At 45.2% G+C, this 21,381-nt stretch overlaps 1 protein-coding gene across 3 annotated transcripts in view; it reads right to left on the minus strand.

The window, feature by feature from the left end:
• The window catches only part of LOC124613182 (patj homolog), a 475,849-nt gene that overhangs the window by 353,892 nt on the left and 100,576 nt on the right, over positions 1 to 21,381 (minus strand). The gene's annotated exons all lie outside the window — the stretch shown is intronic.

Raw genomic sequence — 21,381 nt, forward strand, 5'->3', positions numbered from 1 at the left:
TTTTATTTTACGGCCGAACTCGGTGTTATTTTTTGCCCAATGCGATTTATTTTGTCACATTCCGTGTGTTTAATTGCCAAACTAGGCGTAATTTTTTGTCATATTCGATTTTTTTTGCTAAATTCGGTGTCTTTGCTAAATTCGGTTGCTTTTCGATTCAGGTACTGTTTTACGTCAAATTCGGTGTTTTATGTTAAATTCGACGCTTCTTTCCGAATTCAGTCTTGTTTTTTTACCAAATTAAGCATTTTCGGCCAAATGCGGAGTAGTTTTTTTGTTCCAAATTTGGTGATTCCTTGTCAAATTCAACATTTTTTGCCGAATTGAGTGCTGTTTTTGGAATTCAGTTTTTTTTTTCAAATTCGTTTCTGCTTTTGCAAAATTTGGTAGTTTTTGCCAAATTCGGTGTTGTTTTTGGCAAAATTCGGTGTCGTTTTCCTGACTCGGTCTTCTTTTGGTCATATTTGGTGCTAATCTTTGCCGTATTAGGCCAATTTTGCTACATTGGTGTTGTTTTCGCCATTACATTGAAGATCGTTACGCAGCAACTGAACTGTCATTTTAAAATTATATACGAACATCAGCCTTGAGAAGATTAGAAGCCAAAATGCAGTTTTAACATTCAGTAACTATCAGTTACGAATATTAGTAAACTGACATCCCTAGATTTATAAAATTTTTATACAGCAAAATTAAATATTGTAGTAAAATCTCGCAAAATCGCTGATTTCGCTAAAAGCCGCTAATTTCGGGTTATTTTTCGCGTTATCGTTTTCGCGAAATTTTCGTATCCCTAGATACGAATATAAAAATGCTTCTTGGAATAGAGCAAACGGCACGAAATTTTCGTCGAGTTCTTCTAAAAAGTCAAGTGATAGCTCCCATAGTACACGAGCTACTTTTCTGATCATAGGTCTGCATGTAGGGAGGTCATATCTAGAAGCTTTTACTACACAGTGATGAACACTGGGACGTGAAATCGTCACGCCTTGAAAGTCGTACATTTAATTTCGAATTAGCGGGTAATTTCAGTAAAAATTAAATACACAAATGTAATACCTAATAGGGCAGTCGATAAGGAAATGTAGTAGTTCAAAGCCGTTGTAATCAATACTGGTGTTTGCATATTAGAACAAATACTGTGTGTCACAGTTAAGGACATAAGCATTGCAGATGGTCTGCTACCAGGCGATCGATCCTTTTTTACAGTAAGGAGCAGTAGCTCTCGGCAGGCAGGAGTTGTGGGCCGCCTGTCATCTATTTTTGACGGGCAGCGCGCCGGTAAGGAGGGTGTCACAGCCTTGTACAGTTTGCCGGGTCAATGAGCCGCACCGCAGCGCCGGCCGCCGATGCTACAACCACTGGGAAGCTTACAGAACGTGAGACACGGCCCTCCACACAGGCAAGATACGTTACTGTACTGTAGCAAGAAATAAATTTTGCGTCAGGCAACTTGTGTCGCTGCGCGAAGACTTGAAACCATGTTACTGATAGTCAGGTCAGAAGTTTCAAGGAAATAGGGTAAACCAGAAATGGTTGTTCTCCAGATTCCGTCCACTACTGACGCTTTCCTCATCAGTTCGAAGACCATGACACCAGCGGCAAATCTAGAAATGCTTAACTGATAACTTGTTTCGGTAGAAAGTAGCATTTTCAAAACGACGAAAAACACATTATAATAAAAAAAATCTTGGCAGTATAGGTTAACATGTAAAACTAACCAAATTAACATTTGAAATTTAGACCTGTAACAGATCTCTGTTGACACATAATATGGAATGCATATGGCAGCAGTATAGAAAGTTTTGATGTGAACCTTTTAGAGGAAGACACTGTTAATTTTGATATGACGTTTCACGTGTTAATCTAGCCTACCAACATGTTTTTATTACAATGTATTAACTGTACCCAGCATGCGTTGCAATGTCACGAAATGTGAAAAAGTATTTCGTTTTATAATCAGTTTATTGAAGTGCTTTTGGACACACAATATTTTTCGTTTTTTCGACTGGGCGTATACGAATAAGTCAGACGGTTTCCCAACGCGTTAGCAAGCCATGTACAGTTGTCCATGTGAGAAGTATGGATTTTATACAAATTTAGTCCACATACTTGTAGTGATTGTCCCTGCGCCTTGTAGATGGCCATTGCAAATGCCAGAAACTGATTGAGTTTGAACTCTAACGGCATATTTATTGGAATCATTGGAATGCGTGGTAACAGTACATCTTGTCCTTCAAAATTTTCTTTTAATATTTTAATTTCGACGATACTGTTAATCGTCTTTTTCACTGACAGTGTGGCACCGTTACAAAGCCGTGGCGGACTGATATTTCTGAGAAGAACGAGAGGCATGCCAATTTTTATTATCAACATATGCGGCAGCATGCCCGGCGAATTAAGTGAATTACAGAACTCAGTCGGACAATTTGCAACTTCGTCTTGATGCATTACATTGTCGATGGACTTATAAGTCGTCGTCCCGCCCGTTATTTTTTCTTTTTTTTTTAATGCCGTAACTGATGGCATTGAAATCGCTGTTTCTAGCTGCCAATATAGCACGTTTACTGAGCCACAGATAACTTTCGTAGTTCTGTGCGATATCTGCGAAACGTCTGTGAATCAATTCGTCTCTGGTGATTGTGATTTTACATAAGTTTGATGGCAATGTGGTACATGGTATGAATTAATCCACTGCCATTTCTCCATTTCCAATTTCGCGAAACACGGAGCGGATGGATGTTTCATTTTGTACTTGTACACGTGAATCGCATTTTAAAATTAATTTCTGTACTTGTCGCCATAAGACTGACGATCTGTGACTTGCATTAAGTTCATCAGCGGGTGTGGATCGCGGTATAACGGGTAGAGTTTGCCGAAAATTACCAGACAATAAAATGTGCCACCAAAGCCTTGTTTATTCCCTATTAAATCTTAAGCGTACAATGAAGAGCTTCTAATGCTTTTCTGTGGGCCACTATATATTCGCCCTATATAATGAGTTGATATGACTGCAATAGTTTCTCCAATCCAGAATTTTTGCTAATATTGTATGTTGGTGTATCTCGACTGACTGATCTGAAACTTTGATAGAACGTTGCAATGCAATAGCCCGGGGTTTTACATACTTTTTTACATACGTTTACGAAATGTGTAGCGAAAAGCTTTAGTAGTAAAGAAGAACTAAAACAAAATGTCATGCCTGACGCAGCATCTCAATGTTTATGACGTCATATTTCCAGGACTATGTGTCGCACAATGATACAAATCTGTCGGCGCATTTGGTGATACATGTGGATACTGTATGCAAAATATGTTGCAAACAGAGTTAGTAGTAACGGAGCAATACATTAAAATGTTATGCATCATGCGGCAGTTTCACGGCATGTTCAGGGAACATCATTTTGTGGCGGGTGTCAGCTAGAAAAATTTTCGTAAAGGTTCGAAATTATAGATTACGTAAAGTTTGTTGGCAGTCACTAAGTGTTCTCATTCTCAAATAGGGGATGCATAAATCTGAGTACTTCGCGCGGAGGTATCTCATTGTAATAACGTTATATCTCCTGAACTGTGTACCGTAGTCTTTTGGGAGGAGGGGGGAAGGGGGGGTGCTAGGAACCTTCGCGGGTGTACGAAAAAATACTTACCAGAGTTTCATCGCAATCGGATGCACGGTTTAGGAACGCGCAGAGGACAAACACATAAAGAAACATTAAGTTTTATTCATACAGCTTTTTACGTCGGCTTGAAAATTGTGCTTCCTACATAATCTTCCATAAACCATTGTTCATTAAAAGCAGCTTATGGAAGTAACATGAATTTCTCCAAAGAAATTATAAATAAACCCAACATAACGAGTCACTAAACTTTCACTCTTCAATTTAATTTTTCAATAACGATCCCGTTTCCCGGAATTTCGTATCATCAGGAGGAAGTTTTTAATTCAGTAACGCTGCTGCCAGGGAGACAACGATGTCGAAAGTTCTGGAGTCCTGTGCATTTGGCTTGGGTATTTTACTCGCGAGAGTTCTGCATTTGAGCTTCAAGCTCTCACAGTTTACAACACGAATGAGTAAAGCTCTAACGCTAGAGCTCTCGCGGAAAATACCCAACGCAGATGCACAGGACTGCAGAAATTTCTACATCATGGTTTTCGTGAAAGTGATGTTGTACAGATAAAACACCTAAATGTCGCCTGATGATAAAGCAAAGCATCCGAAATATGCCATAACTGAAAATCAGTCCCTTAGACAGTCTACAAAACATATTATACGAACGAAATTACCAAGTTAGCGGCGTTTCCGAGTGTTAACTCGTTTTCAAGAATGGTTAAATTGTAGTCCTCCCTGCCCAACAAGCAGTTGCTGTTTCTGGCAACCAGATCTTTGATTTGTCACCAGCGTACTCAGCGAAATAAACCCTCGTGACCCCTTAAAACTGTTTGCCAGGTGACTACGACCCTTCCAAGTACCAAGCTTTTAGAGCAAGCGCTCTTACTTCTGTTCTTAACTACCATAATCAAACTTTCCGTTGACGTCTGAGTCAAACATCTAGGTTAAATGTACACTGGCCATGTAAAGTATCACCAGTTTTTCCGCATCATTATGTAACAACAAATTCGAAAATTTGGTGTTTAATACGTATTTGATCTCAGGATTTTACCTTGTTAACGTGACTTCCTGCTCCTTTCTGCTACATTAAAACTGTGAACTGGAGGACAACGCCTTAAAAATGAACCTTTCCCTTTCGCTCGATTACCGACTTTGTTATCCAGGCACGCCTCACAGCTTCCATATGCCAGTATGTCTTCTATACCACCCAAATTCCTCAATAGTTCTCCCGCATACCTTGACGGACTAGCACTCCTGGAAGAACTGATAGTATTGAAAAGGGATGTGCTTCAAACATGGGGTTGTTTCCAGACTGATTCCTTCAGTCTAAAGCGGAACGTACGCCGGTGTGGAACTTTCTAAAGGATTAGAACTCTTCGCTACACAGAAAAACCTTGGCCTTGTGGGCAATGCTTTTACCATGAGTGCTACCCAGGCACGACTCACAAACCGCTATGACACCTTCAGTTCTACCAGTGCCTCTCTCTCTCTCTCTCTCTCTCTCTCTCTCTCTCTCTCTCTCTCTCTCTCTCTCTCCCTCTTCCCCCTGCCCCCTTCACCCAGCCTTCGAAAGCGATCAGAATGTCCCCAGGGTACCTTACTGACAATCCTTTGAGAAGAAACGATGCCCGGATCCCCCCCTTCAGCTCTGTAAGTCGCACTATAATGGCTGTGTAAGTTCAACTGGCTCTAAGAAATATGGGACTTAACATCTGAGGTCATCAGCTCCCTAGAACTTAGAACTGCTTAAACCTAACTAACCTAAGGACATCACACACATCTATGTCCGACTCAGGATTCGAACCTGCGACCGTAGCAGCCGCGTGGTTCCGGACTGAAGCGCCTAGAACCGCTCGGCCAGAACGGCCGGAGGCTGTGTAAGTAGGATTTAAGGTTCGAGACAGACAAATGCATATCCGCTTCGATCAGGCGTTAACTAGTAGAGAAGAATGATGTTCAGATCAAACACTGCGCGGCGTTGGTTACCTTAGAGAGAAAGATTTCGAAGATATACCTACGCTGGCCCAGTATTACCAGTGATTTATAAAGTAAACAAGCGAGAGGTAATGTAATACTTTCGATTACTCGCTGCAGAAATTTGGACTTTTCAGATTTATTTTCACGTAACAGGAACACTCTAAACGATGTTAACTTAATACGTCGCACGCTCTAGAGGCGTTGCAAAAATCAGGGTGCCAATTTCTACATGCAGTTACTTTTGTGATCCATTGCAGAGCTTATCGACGGAAAATGGTTGTTAATTGTATTCTGAACATTAATGCGAAGCTTTAGTGCGGAAGTTCTGGCTATGTCGTAAAAGGGACTGCTACATGAAATAGGTGCGAGCACAGGCTACAGCGGTCGTTGTCGTCTTCGTGAAAAATAACCTTTTAATTATACTGCATAGCTCTCAAAAAAGATTTTTTGTAAAAAATCACAAGCTACTAAAAATATTTTTTATTCTTATTTTCAGTATTTCGCAATTAGCACCAACTGTGCGGTCGTCATCTAATACAACTTAAAAATTTTCGAAGCGAATCCAGCATATCTACAATTTTAAAATGTAATTCTGTATTATTTAACACTCTAAGCATAAATGTGGTTCGGGCGCATGGCACGACATCATCAAATTTGTGTTTTAGGATCACGGACGTTTCTGTCTTCAATAAAATAAATTTCCGGGTATGTCTCGCAGCCAATTTTTTATTTATTTGCCTGCTGGCCATATAGCCCAGGTCCTATTGCTGTACAGACCACTGTGGCAAGTGGCCTTCGTCAAGATGGTGTATTTACTAACGAGTCACTGCCACGTTCAGTTCTTATACGGGTTGATGCTGCTTACAGTGCCAGTTCTCGAGGACGTCGCTGAACTAGATTTTTCATCTGATAACGAGAGGAGGGAGGCGGGACATAGCAACCTTTATCAATAGTGGATTTTAGTTGTTAAATGATTCTGAGGGCAGGATAAAATTCAGTACGTTATATGTGAACCTAGCACTGGTCCAGCAGTAAAAACACGACCTTGCAGATCGCTTCCGAGAGTACGGTTTATTTTATCACGTGGCATGAAAGCAGATGCCCAGAAACTTTTTAGTGAGCGTGAAATAGGTTCGTCGCGGCGCGAAGCAGTTCGGTCGCGTTGCTAGAAAGCTACTAGCGTGGTGCTGTGGCGACGGAGAAACGTGCCGGGTGACAGCTTTGTGGCGACGGTCGAAGTGGGTAACACTTGTTGGCCGTGGTCAGGTAGGCAGGCAGGGGGGCACGTGGAGAACTCACCGTCAGCGGAAGGGTGTGTCGCGGGGCGGTGCGCACGGGCCGGGGGTCGATACGGCGCGGAGGGCATGCCTGCGGATGCGCGGCGCGCGTCAGTCGGGCGCGGGCTGCGGCACGGCCGGCCGGCGGGCCGCCGTTCGACTCTCGCCGCCGCCCGTTCTGGTCGCGCCCGTGTCGGCGCCGCTGCCTGCCTCGCCCCGGTGGCCGATCTACCAGCCCGCTCGCCGGCGCGCTACTGCTGCAGGTGCAACGCCCCGGCCGCCCTCGCACTCACACTGGAAGCGCCCGGCGTCGCCACCGCTTCGTGCGAGGCGCGCAGGGGTGGTGGGGCGGCGGCGCGCACGCGCACCGTGTCGCAGGCGTCCGCGCCATTCGGCCTCTGCGTAGTGGCGAAGGGTGTGCCGTGACGTCACGCAGCTCCGTTTACACCGGCACAATGGCCTGACCCGCGAACGTCACTTCTGCGGCAGTACTAAATTCGCGCACGTCTGTGAAATTACTGTACCGACACAAACTACAAAAATGATTTCACTTCACTCTCTCTTCGTAGAGGGAAGTTAGAGCTCCGCTCCCCTCCTACGACAATCCTAAATAAAGTGACAGAAAAAAATCGCAACATCGAAACATAATTAATGCAGAGTAATGAAAATTCGGACAAGGTAAAATTTGTAAGTGTATTACATTGTAAGATCACAGGTTAATGAAAGAGCGGGGTAAGCCTTTGTAAACGTGAAATGCTGGTACATTAATAACGGTGTAACCGCCAGAAAGTTGAATGCAAGCATGCAAATGTGCATGCATTACGCTGTACGGGTGCCGGATGTCAGTTTGTGGGATGGAGTTTCATGCGTGTTGCACTTGTTGGTTAATACATGGACGGTTAATGCTGTGTGTGGATGATGCTTGAAATGTCATACGACGATGACTCATACAGGGTGTTTCAAAAATGACTGGTATATTTGAAACGGTAATAAAAACTAAACGAGCAGCGATAGAAATACACCGTTTGTTGCAATATGCTTGGGACAACAGTACATTTTCAGGCAGACAAACTTTCGAAATTACAGTAGTTACAATTGTCAACAACAGATGGCGCTGCGGTCTGGGAAACTCTATAGTACGATATTTTCCACATATCCACCATGCGTAGCAATAATATGGCGTAGTCTCTGAATGAAATTACCCGAAACCTTTGACAACGTGTCTGGCGGAATGGCTTCACATGCAGATGAGATGTACTGCTTCAGCTGTTCAATTGTTTCTGGATTCTGGCGGTACACCTGGTCTTTCAAGTGTCCCCACAGAAAGAAGTCACAGGGGTTCATGTCTGGCGAATAGGGAGGCCAATCCACGCCGCCTCCTGTATGTTTCGGATAGCCCAAAGCAATCACACGATCATCGAAATATTCATTCAGGAAATTAAAGACGTCGGCCGTGCGATGTGGCCGGGCACCATCTTGCATAAACCACGAGGTGTTCGCAGTGTCGTCTAAGGCAGTTTGTACCGCCACAAATTCACGAAGAATGTCCAGATAGCGTGATGCAGTAATCGTTTCGGATCTGAAAAATGGGCCAATGATTCCTTTGGAAGAAATGGCGGCCCAGACCAGTACTTTTTGAGGATGCAGGGACGATGGGACTGCAACATGGGGCTTTTCGGTTCCCCATATGCGCCAGTTCTGTTTATTGACGAAGCCGTCCAGGTAAAAATAAGCTTCCTCAGTAAACCAAATGCTGCCCACATGCATATCGCCGTCATCAATCCTGTGCACTATATCGTTAGCGAATGTCTCTCGTGCAGCAATGGTAGCGGCGCTGAGGGGTTGCCGCGTTTGAATTTTGTATGGATAGAGGTGTAAACTCTGGCGCATGAGACGATACGTGGACGTTGGCGTCATTTGGACCGCAGCTGCAACACGGCGAACGGAAACCCGAGGCCGCTGTTGGATCACCTGCTGCACTAGCTGCGCGTTGCCCTCTGTGGTTGCCGTACGCGGTCGCCCAACCTTTCCAGCACGTTCATCCGTCACGTTCCCAGTCCGTTGAAATTTTTCAAACAGATCCTTTATTGTATCGCTTTTCGGTCCTTTGGCTACATTAAACCTCCGTTGAAAACTTCGTCTTGTTGCAACAACACTGTGTTCTAGGCGGTGGAATTCCAACACCAGAAAAATCCTCTGTTCTAAGGAATAAACCATGTTGTCCACAGCACACTTGCACGTTGTGAACAGCACACGCTTACAGCAGAAAGACGACGTACAGAATGGCGCACCCACAGACTGTGTTGTCTTCTATATCTTTCACATCACATGCAGCGCCATCTGTTGTTGAAAATTGTAACTACTGTAATTTCGAAAGTTTGTCCGCCTGAAAATGTACTGTTGTCCCAAGCATATTGCAACAAACGGTGTATTTCTATCGCTGCTCGTTTAGTTTTTATTGCCGTTTCAAATATACCGGTCATTTTTGAAACACCCTGTATGTGCTCTATTGGGAAACACATCTAGTGATTGGGCAGGCCGAGGCAACAAGTCGCCATTCTGAAGAGCATATTGGATTACAACAGCGGTATGTGGGCGAGCATTATCCTGTTGAATAACACCCCCTGGAATGCTGTTCGAGATTGGTAGCACAAACCCTTGAACCACTAAACAGACGTACAAATCTTCATCTACATCCAAACTCCGCAAGCCACCTGACGGTGTGTGGTGGAGGGTAACTTGAGTACCTCTATCGGTTCTCCCTTCTATTCCAGTCTCGTATTGTTCGTGGAAAGAAGGATTGTCGGTATGCCTCTGTGTGGGCTCTAATCTCTCTGATTTTATCCTCGTGGTCTCTTCGCGAGATATTTGTAGGATGGAGCAATATACTGCTTGACTCCTCGGTGAAGGTATGTTCTCGAAACTTCAACAAAAGCCCGTACCGAGCTACTGAGCGTCTCTCCTGCAGTCTTCCATTGGACTTTATCTATCATCTCCGTAACGCTTTCGCAATTCGCAATAAGGGTGCGTCGGTTAATCACGAGAATGCTACACGGCTGTCGTACGAAATCGCCCGCCAGACCACAGCTCCAGTGTAGATCCAACGTGTTTAGCACGCAGACAGATTGGTTGTAGGTCTTCGACGCGCCACCTTTTAACCAACACACGGCCATCATTGGCGCCGAGGCAGAATCATCTTTTATCAGAGTACACAAAAGACCTCCACCCCGCCCTCCAATTAGCTCTCGTTTCACACCACTGACGTGGCGGTGGTCCGGGGTCAGTGGAATGCATGCTACAGGGAGGGCGCCTGGCTCGGAGCTGTCCTTGAAGTAACCGATTTGTAACAATTCGTTGTGTCACTGTGGTGGCAAATGCTGCTCAAACTGCTGCTGCCGATCGTTCCAGCATGAAAACAGGAAGAAAGTGTATTGGACTGCAAAAAACAGTGAACGGTTCAAGAACAATAAATGCAATATAGAGGAGCAATGAAGGGAAATGGCGTCATGGTTAAGAGGTTACCGTATAGGACTGCCAAGCGGGAGTGATCACATTCACATTCATACGAACACCTACATCGGCCAAGGAGGCATATCTCACTCACTCATCAGGCATACAAATTAGGCGCGTCGGTAAGGGATTGCTATCAATGACAAACGTATTGTCATTAACGCCGTTTACGACACTTCAGACGTATTTTTCGGCTGAGGATTCGGTTGACTTGCCGCCTTGTGATCAAACTTTTGCGGTTCCCATTCGAAAGCCACTTGCTTTCGGCTGCTAATAGAGTACATGTGCAGAATCGAATGTCATTATAGGCTCCTATCTTACACCTCGCTGTTGTAAACGGACGACACAAATTTGAACAAAGTCAACAGCGGAAAAAAAGGCAAGAGGGACGTTTCAACACGGCTCGCCCGCTTTGGCAGTCCAACATCGTGACCACTTACCCATGACGCCGTTGCTGATTCAGACTGCTCTATATTGCACTTCTTGTCCTTGGACCGTTCACTGTTTCTACACTCCTGGAAATGGAAAAAAGAACACATTGACACCGGTGTGTCAGACCCACCATACTTGCTCCGGACACTGCGAGAGGGCTGTACAAGCAATGATCACACGCACGGCACAGCGGACACACCAGGAACCGCGGTGTTGGCCGTCGAATGGCGCTAGCTCCGCAGCATTTGTGCACCGCCGCCGTCAGTGTCAGCCAGTTTGCCGTGGCATACGGAGCTCCATCGCAGTCTTTAACACTGGTAGCATGCCGCGACAGCGTGGACGTGAACCGTATGTGCAGTTGACGGACTTTGAGCGAGGGGGTATAGTGGGCATGCGGGAGGCCGGGTGGACGTACCGCCGAATTGCTCAACACGTGGGGCGTGAGGTCTCCACAGTACATCGATGTTGTCGCCAGTGGTCGGCGGAAGGTGCACGTGCCCGTCGACCTGGGACCGGACCGCAGCGACGCACGGATGCACGCCAAGACCGTAGGATCCTACGCAGTGCCGTAGGGGACCGCACCGCCACTTCCCAGCAAATTAGGGACACTGTTGCTCCTGGGGTATCGGCGAGGACCATTCGCAACCGTCTCCATGAAGCTGGGCTACGGTCCCGCACACCGTTAGGCCGTCTTCCGCTCACGCCCCAACATCGTGCAGCCCGCCTCCAGTGGCGTCGCGACAGGCGTGAATGGAGGGACGAATGGAGACGTGTCGTCTTCAGCGATGAGAGTCGCTTCTGCCTGGGTGCCAATGATGGTCGTATGCGTGTTTGGCGCCGTGCAGGTGAGCGCCACAATCAGGACTGCATACGACCGAGGCACACATGGCCAACACCCGGCATCATGGTGTGGGGAGCGATCTCCTACACTGGCCGTACGCCACTGGTGATCGTCGAGGGGACACTGAATAGTGCACGGTACATCCAAACCGTCATCGAACCCATCGTTCTACCGTTCCTAGACCGGCAAGGGAACTTGCTGTTCCAACAGGACAATGCACGTCCGCATGTATCCCATGCCACCCAACGTGCTCTAGAAGGTGTAAGTCAACTACCCTGGCCAGCAAGATCTCCGGATCTGTCCCCCATTGAGCATGTTTGGGACTGGATGAAGCGTCGTCTCACGCGGTCTGCACGTCCAGCACGAACGCTGGTCCAACTGATGCGCCAGGTGGAAATGGCATGGCAAGCCGTTCCACAGGACTACATCCAGCATCTCTACGATCGTCTCCATGGGAGAATAGCAGCCTGCATTGCTGCGAAAGGTGGATATACACTGTACTAGTGCCGACATTGTGCATGCTCTGTTGCCTGTGTCTATGTGCCTGTGGTTCTGTCAGTGTGATCATGTGATGTATCTGACCCCAGGAATGTGTCAATAAAGTTTCCCCTTCCTGGGACAATGAATTCACGGTGTTCTTATTTCAATTTCCAGGAGTGTATTTTGCTTTTTTTCTATAGTTCAGTACACCTTCTTCCTGTTTTTCTGCTTGATCGGTCTGTGTTCAGTTTTTGAAGGGCTATCCACTGGGCATCTTATCATTAAATCTGAGGGGAGTGCGATGGGGAGTTTCCCTGGTCAGTAGCGCACCGTTTTCTTGCGACCGTGTCTTCCCTTGGCCACGGCTGCGTAGTACGTACAGCGGATACATTCCTGCCCAGTCCTCCTGCAGTATCGTAGAAGGAACATCCAGATTCTTCTACACGACCTCGTTAAAATTTAGTGGGGTGTTGATAATGGCGTCTTTGTCGCCTTAAAGGGATTCTGTCCGCATGTCCAATCTCAAAAGGAACTAACGCTCACGACCATTAACCGCACGTATTTGAAGCAAATCTGATTTGAATCCTCATAGTGAGGCTATTAGCGCCAATCTTAAGCGACTGGCGCGAAATTTTAATAGATATTGTCTTTCAGATGTAGAAACACACCTACCAAATTTCTTTTATGCAGCACAACTCCTTCCTGATGTAACGATTTTTTCCGTCAGTGTATTTGTGAAATCATCCAGTAGTAATACGTGGAAACAAACCATCCTCTTGAAACGACATAACGGAGCGAAATAGTGCATTGAAAGATCCGGGACTGGTATTCGGGAGGATGTCGGTTCAAATGTCCATCGAGCTATCGAGATTTACGGTTTACGTAAATCGCTTAAGGCAAATGCCGGGATACTTCCCTTCAAAGCACACAACCGAAATCCTTCCACATCCTTTTCCGATTAGACGTTGTGTTTCATCGCTAACGAGTTGACAGTCGACGGTACAGCAAACCCCAATCTCCCTTCCTTTTTTCGTGGATATAACTTGCGTTTTCTTTTGTCTTTTAGAAGCAATTTATATTACCACCATAAGCTATTTTTAGTGAATTATGCGTTATTGACGAACACTTTCTGTACGGAGTATTTTTTCCAACTCAACGTAAAAATACATTACGATAAAAACGTGTTAGTTCAGTAGTTTAACGTCATATCCAAGTAATATGTAATCATCCTACTAATGTTTTTATTATAACGTATTTTTACGTTTTTCACTTGAAAGCAACTTATGGTGGTAACATGACTTGATGCAAATACATTAGCACCGTGCTAAAAGAATTTTTTCTTTCTCTCTTTCGCCTCACTACAATACGGAGTTAATTCTACAACCACGTCGCTAGCCACCGCACAGTGTGTGATGTAGGATACCAGAAACATTTAGCTCATTCCTACTGCGCTTGCGGATATATGCGGAAGTATATACTGTCGGTATCCGCTGTTTCAGTTTGAATTAATGAAATTTTACTCTCGTCATCATTACGTTAGGTATACATTACAAAATAATTACAGTTCTTGACTTATATCGGAAATTGCGCTCCAAGATTGCAGTGTAGGGCTGTCCGCTGTCCAAAATGCCTTTCTTGTTGACACACACACACACACACACACACACACACACACACACACACACACACACACACAAAATAGATATCTGGCGTTTGTGATTAGATCGCTGATCGTGTACTAAAGCAATATGGGAAAGAGGAAAGAAAGAATAGAGTTAAGCATAAGCTCCAACCGAGGACGGACAGCGCAAGAAGTCGGCCGTGTCTTCCTCCAGAGGAACCATTTTCAGATACGCTTTAACCAACTAAGGAAAACCATGACCAACCTAACTCAGATGGTCGGACGGTCATTTGAATCTTTATTCTCCCGAGAGATTGGTGCACTGTATTAACTACCACGTTACATCATTCCCACAGGCGATATCCGGTCTTTTCATTTATATCCGCTTCCCGTCTTGCGCATGAAGCACCAGTCATCTTCAAGTCTTCTCACATGTCGCAACAACTTTCTACCGACGAATACAGGCAGATCGTAACAGCGTCGTCTGTGAACAATCCCGAGCGTTACAAATGTCGTCTGCAATGTAGTTTACGCATTTCGCGAACAGTAATAGTCTAGTCACAATTTCCTACAGTATGGTGGATCCTACTCTCAGTTTTTTTTATATTTTTTTAGATGGGTCATTTGTGTAATGGCTAAAAGCTCTGTTTAGATGGAAGTCTTCAGTCCTCATGGGTACCAATAACCATACTCCATAAGCACCCATTTCGTTTACTTTGCGAATACGCGGAACTGCATACGAGGCTTTTGCTACTCACGAAACTCTCCATAAACCTACGCTCCATTATCTACAACCTTCTGAATCTCAAGAACGAACAGAGCAGGCAGAGTTTTACGCGATTGGTGCTTGCAGAGTCTGTCAGCTATTACACAGCAGTGTTTCAGTCTCGTAAAACACGTAATGTGTTACAAGCTTGTCCAGAAAATTGATCAAGGATGTATCTCTGTAGTTCTGCTTGCTTGCCCACCGACCCTCCTTAAAAAATGGCTCTGAGAACTATGGGACTTAACTTCCAAGGTCATCAGTCCCCTAGAACTTAGAACTACCTAAACCTAACTAACACATCCATGCCCGAGGCAGGATTCGAACCTGCGACCGTAGCGGTCGCGCGTTCCAGACTGTAGCGCCTAGAACCGCTCGGCCACCCCTACCGGCGACCATTCTTAAAGACTGCAACGAACTGTGGCTTTTTCCAAATCACGTAGGGCTCTCCGTCGTCCCAATTACCTACGACAGATTATTGCTAGAAGAAGGGAGGGGGGTGGGGTGGGGGGTGAGGCGAATCGGTTTACGCGGCCGCAATCAACTAAAGTAAAATTCTTTTTGGCGTGTCACCATGTTGTGTATGACGGAACAATAGACATTTCGGTTGCTAATGCAGGGAGCCTTCAACAGGGGGGCTACTCCGGTCAGCCTGAAGAAGGCTGCCAATAATATCAGTCACCGAGCGAGGTGGCGCAGTGGTTAGACACTGGACTCGCATTCGGGAGGACGACGGTTCAATCCCGCGTCTGGCCGTCCTGATTTAGGTTTTCCGTGATTTCCCTAAAATCGCTCCAGGCAAATGCCGGGATGGTTCGTTTGAAAGGGCACGGCCGACTTCCTTCCCTAATCCGATGAGACCGATGACCTCGCTGTCTGGTCTCTTTCCCCAAACAACCCAACCCAACCCCAACCCAATATCAGTCAAAAAGTACTTCCCTTTTTCGGCGATTACAAAATAGAGTCAAATTTACAAAAAACTTGGCTGTATGAGGACATATAGTATGACGTTGTACCCTCTCTAGCCTTGATGAATGCATTGATTCGACTGGAAAGGGTGTCTAAAAGGTTTTGTAGCCCCTCCTAAGACAACCTGGCCCACAGTAGTTGTAACTCGATCTTGATATACTGGATACTGGCACTGGGGACACATGTGGGGATCTTGTCGGTCACGAGAATATCTCAAAATCACGCACACAGCTCACAGAGACACGTGTAATGTGTGAACGAGCGCTGTCCTATTGCAAAATGGCACAACCATACTCCTGCATGAGAGGCAGGAAATAAGGACACAGGCTGCGTATGAGGTACATTATAATGTCACTGTTCCCTGAATCAGTACCAGCCGCGACCTAAAGTCATATCCAATTTGCCTCTCCGAGAATGAGACTTCGCCCCAGATCGCCACCATACGCGCCGATGGTGGTTATACGGCGTAGTGCAGAACCGCGATTCACAGCTCAGTACAAGGCGATGCCATTAATTAGCAGTCCATGCTTCCTTGTCACCACACCACTCTGAACGCAGTCGATTGTATTGCTGTGTTAACCGCAGCCTATGCTTGGGACGGTAATTTCCTAGTCTGGCTGCAGTTAGTCTCCGACCAATGGTGCGGGATGAAGCACAATGTAGTTGGTAGTCCATTACATGCGCTCCGATAGCAAGGCAAACGTGAAGGGGTTACGACGTTCTTGGTGCACAATATGGCGATCTTCCTTTGTGGTGGTCAGATGTGGTCGACCGGAAGCTACGCGACGAGTATGTCTGCTCCACGTTCCCATGCAGTCCAACATCGGGCCACAGTCACATCAGAATGTACTGCAAATCTGGCTATTACACGATTCGACCAGCTGGCCACATGGGGACAGATGTCAGGTGCTGATAACACTGTCTCACAGGAGTACTCGGCATCTCCGTGACCTTCATTGTCATCATTCAACATCTGCCGCTAGTCACACTCATATTCCCCAAGAGACCGACTAACAACAGTGAGCACGAGCAACGTTAATGCACTCTGGTGGCATTTGTCTTCCAAAAAGTTTTATATGGCTCGCCACTATTTTCTCTACTCTATCAATCTGCTCATCTCAAAGTAGCACTTGCGTCCAACGTCCCGATTAATTTTATGATGCATATTCCAATTCATGTCTTTGCCTACAGTTTTTGTACATTAGGGCTCAACCTAGTACCATGGAAGCTATTCCTTCATGCCTCTGCACTTGTTCTATCATCCTGTAACTTCTTCTTGTTATTTTCCACATATTCATTTCCTTGACGATTCTGCGGAGATACTCCTCATTCCTTGTCTTATCAGTCTACCTAATTTTCAGCACCACATTTGAAATGTTTCGTTTCTTTTCACTTATGGTTTTCTCTGTGATCGTGATTCACTTCCGTATAATCCTATGCTCCAGATTTACATTCTCAGATATTTTGTTCGCAATATCAAGGATTATCTTTGATACTATCAGAGTTCTCTTGACGACGAATGCTTTCTCTGAGTGCGCTAGTCTGCTTCTTGTAACCACCTTGCTTCGTCCATCATGCGTTATTTTACTTCGTCTTTGATACTATCAGAGTTCTCTTGACGACGAATGCTTTCTCTGAGTGCGCTAGTCTGCTTCTTGTAACCACCTTGCTTCGTCCATCATGCGTTATTTTACTTCGTCTACTACATGTCCTCGATGTTCTTGCTACGTTTGATGCTAATCTGTTTGCTGATGGTCCCAAACAACAGCTTCTTTCGTGGTTCGCCTAAACGTTTATTCTGTACTCGGTCGATTGTTCATTCCATTCAACAGGTCCTGTTAGTTTGCCCCCACATTCAAAGTCGACGGCTATGTCATCCGCGAATCTTATCAATGATATCATTTTACCTTCAATTTTAATCCCGTTTTCTTTAGCATGTGTACGGCTGTTACTTTTTCGCTCACAACAGGCAAAACAGTTGGCCGGAGTGCCTTCAACAGAATTTTCTCGCGCAGGAGGAACATAAGCCACTTGCATGACCGCACTGCATGTCAGAGCTCCACACAATGGCATATTCGGGTATGTCGTGCAGTTTCCTTGTGAATTCGGACCCTAAACTTCTGTACCACGCACCAGATGAAATAACGGCATCTTTAATACCCAACCTAGATTTGATATAGTAGTTCTCCTAATGTAGTTCGCAGTCCCCTCACATGAAAGCGCTGAAAAGGTCTACCCTATGAAAAGCCTCGCCGCATTACATTTCGTTAATTAGTACCGGTTTTTTTTGTGTAGAAGAACAATTTCTGGTAATTTATTGTATGTTTCTCTCACTTTTGACACACAGCAATAACACGAAGTACCTGGTAGTGACCGAGCTATATAGAGTGTGAAAGACTCTTAGTTGCGTGACCTCCCTTGATACTATTTATGGAAACTTAATCGAAGGACGCAGATGAATTGGTGACGCTTGATTCAGGCGGCGTAGGTTGTTATTGTGAAGTCCTCCCAATTCCGCTACACCACGAGAAGAATATGACGTGCATCCAACTCCTTGTTTATCATTCGGCTGTCGGGTTGTACCCCTCCCAAACTTCGTAACGTTGTGTGATGAAGCAGCACACATTTCGGAATGGTCAGGTTGTAGAGTGCTGTTACTACTGTTATGAGATGGAGCATCAGCGCCAGTGTCGACAGATCAGCATTGTTGCACATCAACTAAGCCTGCCAATGACGTCTTCGAGCTACCAGAGTTCCAAGTGGAACCTCAACCACTGTGTAATGCACTGCACGTGGTGACAGGTATGTCAACAGAAAAAAAATGACAGAATCATATGGATCTATCGCCGAATATTTCGATTTCTAGCCTGACAATGAATCCGTTATGTACTAGGTCTCATTGCGTTTCAGAGGCAAATGTAAAACAAGAAATGGATGGTTCAAATGGCTCTGAGCACTATGGGTCTTAACTTCTGAGGTCATCAGTCCCCTAGAACTTAGAACTACTTAAACCTAACTAACCTAAGGACATCACACACATCCATGCCCGAGGCAGGATTCGAACCTGCGACCGTAGCGGTCGCGCGGTTCCCGACTATACCGCCTACAACCGCTCGGCCACCCCGGCCGGCACAAGAAAAGGAGAACTGTGCAGATGAAAAACCTATCCCGAAACTATCATAAGACAATGTGATACGTTGCTATTATGGTTCAGTAACAAATAAACTGTTAACAACCCCTATGTAGTACTGGCTGGAGCAATGCATTTACATAAGCCGCAACGTCAGCTTGGGACCGATAAATATTTCGCGTCTGAGAAATATCGAGTTCTGAGAGAACCACTACCTATAATCGAAATGTCTCTGCAATTTGCCATTGCTATGCCGTAATATCAGGAACACTCATATCAGAGCGCTCGTATCGTGCGCAGTTTGCATGGCGTAATCGAATGCGGCACTCAACTTGAGTGGATTAGGTAAATCGCGACAGCGTTTACAGAGCGACCAGGCGCGCACCGATAGCTCTTTCTCAACATAGGGCACATAGTATTACTGATACTATACGTATCTAACGTATGTAACGGATACTTGTTCTTGAACTTTCCGACGACTGCTTATCCACAAGTCAAAGGAGGAATGAGACACGAAATCATCATCAAATTGAATAACTGAAAGGTCAATATCCACTACGTTTTAGACAAGATGACAATTTGTCTACAATTTGAATTCGATTCTCATAATCGACATACTGGGGTGCGCAACAATATGCAGCGTCTCGGAACAATATACAGGGTGTGACGAACGTATTTACCTGATATTTCAGTTCATCGCGTCTTAAGTTTGAAGTGGTTTTTTCCCAACAAAGCCCACACACCTGTATATTACCTGATGTTCATCGACCTGCTTTTTTTAGCGGAGGTAGACGTGAAAAAATGTGGATCACTTAAACACTCCTCCACTCGTCTTCTAAAATGTATCTCATATTTTCCAAAGAAAGTGGCTAACTTAAGCCATACTTTCCTGTCTCATTTTCTGCTATTATACTCTTTCATAGCCGGCCGAAGTGGCCGTGCGGTTAAAGGCGCTGCAGTCTGGAACCGCAAGACCGCTACGGTCGCAGGTTCGAATCCTGCCTCGGGCATGGATGTTTGTGATGTCCTTAGGTTAGTTAGGTTTAACTAGTTCTAAGTTCTAGGGGACTAATGACCTCAGCAGTCGAGTCCCATAGTGCTCAGAGCCATTTGAACCAACTCTTTCACACACCATTTTCCATATATATTGTTAATCTAATGCCAACATGAGTTTCGCGTTGGGTTGGTTCGTTGTTTTTGGTAAGGGGACCAAACAATGAGGTCATAGGTCCCATCGGATTAGGGAAGGATGGGAAAAGAAGTCGGCCGTGCCCTTTCAAAGGGGCCATCCCGGCATGTGCATGAAGCGATTTACAGAAATCACGGAAAATCTACATCAAGATGGGCGGACGCGGAATTGGACCGTCGTCCTCCCGAATGCGAGTCCAGTGTGCTAACCACTGCGACACTTCGCTCACTTTCGCGTTGGGAAGACATCAAATGCTACAGTAAGCGAGGCGAATCTTTGAGGTATTTACACGTTTCCGTTGTTGCTACCTTACATATCTTGAGAATGCAAACGAATTCTTCGGATACAGCATATGCCTTGTCTACAGGGAGCGGTTTTCAAATGCAAGGATGATACATCTGAATTCAAATAATATGATATTCCTATTTCAGGCGTATCTTTGACATTTCCGGACGTTTCGTTTAATATTAAGACTGATGTACTGTCGTGGCATCTGCAGAGTTGCTGCAAAGACAAGTGAAAATTTCTTCTCCTTAAATTGTTTTATGGTGCACCGTAAGCAGTGCCATCTCGAACGATGCTGGAAAAGTTTATCTTCAACATTTTGGCAGGTATGTTAAATACGAAATCCTAAAGACATATTTGTTTTCATATTAACGATTTCTGGCATTAGGAGAAGAACCAATTTAATGAGAGAATTTAGAGAATCGGCATATGAAGCTGACTGCCGTACGATTCTACTGCCGCCAACATACATTGCGCGTAAGGACCACGAAGGTAAGATACGAGAAATTGGGGCTCATACGGAGGCGTATAGACAATCGTTTTTCCCTCGGTCTATTTCCGAGTGGAACAGGAAAGGAAATGAAAAGTAGTGGCACAGGGTACCTTCCGCCACGCATCGTACGGTGGCCTGCGTAGATGTATATGTAGATATCTGAAATGTACGTATAAATTTTACTGCATTACCGGAAGTCACAGTGAACGATTTTATCCTTATTTGTATGTAATTTCACGAAAAAGACTGAGTGTATTAAAAACTTTTGTTTAACTGCCTCTTTCACAACGGATTCAATTGTTACACCTTGAATGACCTTAGTAGTTTGATAATTTTCATCCCATGCTGCTACATGCCACCATTATACCTGATATATGACGTCACATCTGTGCCAAATCTCCATAAACGTTTCGGTACTTTAAAAAATCCTAACAAGCTTTTGGGCTTTTTTCCTGTTTTGTGGATGGAATATTTCCGTACAGTATCGTACCGAGTGCCCTCGATATACTTCCCTGTGTCATGTACGTCGCACGACAAACTAACTATTCGCACGTGACTATCGGGTGAATCAACATAATAACGACTCTTCCAGCAAGATGAGATAGGTGATGAAAGCCTTAGAGCAGTAGATCCGTTCTAGGAGCAGACCAGTCGGGGGTAGCCGTGCCCTCAATCCCACGTAGCACACATCGACCTACTTCAGGAACTGCTCTGTCTGCAGCACTTCGAGAACGGGTAGCTATTTCTCCATCGTCTTCCCTGCAGTCTGGGACGTTACGGTAGCAAACGGCGGATCAACTCAC

This window comes from Schistocerca americana, chromosome 4 (genome assembly GCF_021461395.2).
Source record: "Schistocerca americana isolate TAMUIC-IGC-003095 chromosome 4, iqSchAmer2.1, whole genome shotgun sequence".
Classification (NCBI taxonomy): domain Eukaryota; kingdom Metazoa; phylum Arthropoda; class Insecta; order Orthoptera; family Acrididae; genus Schistocerca; species Schistocerca americana.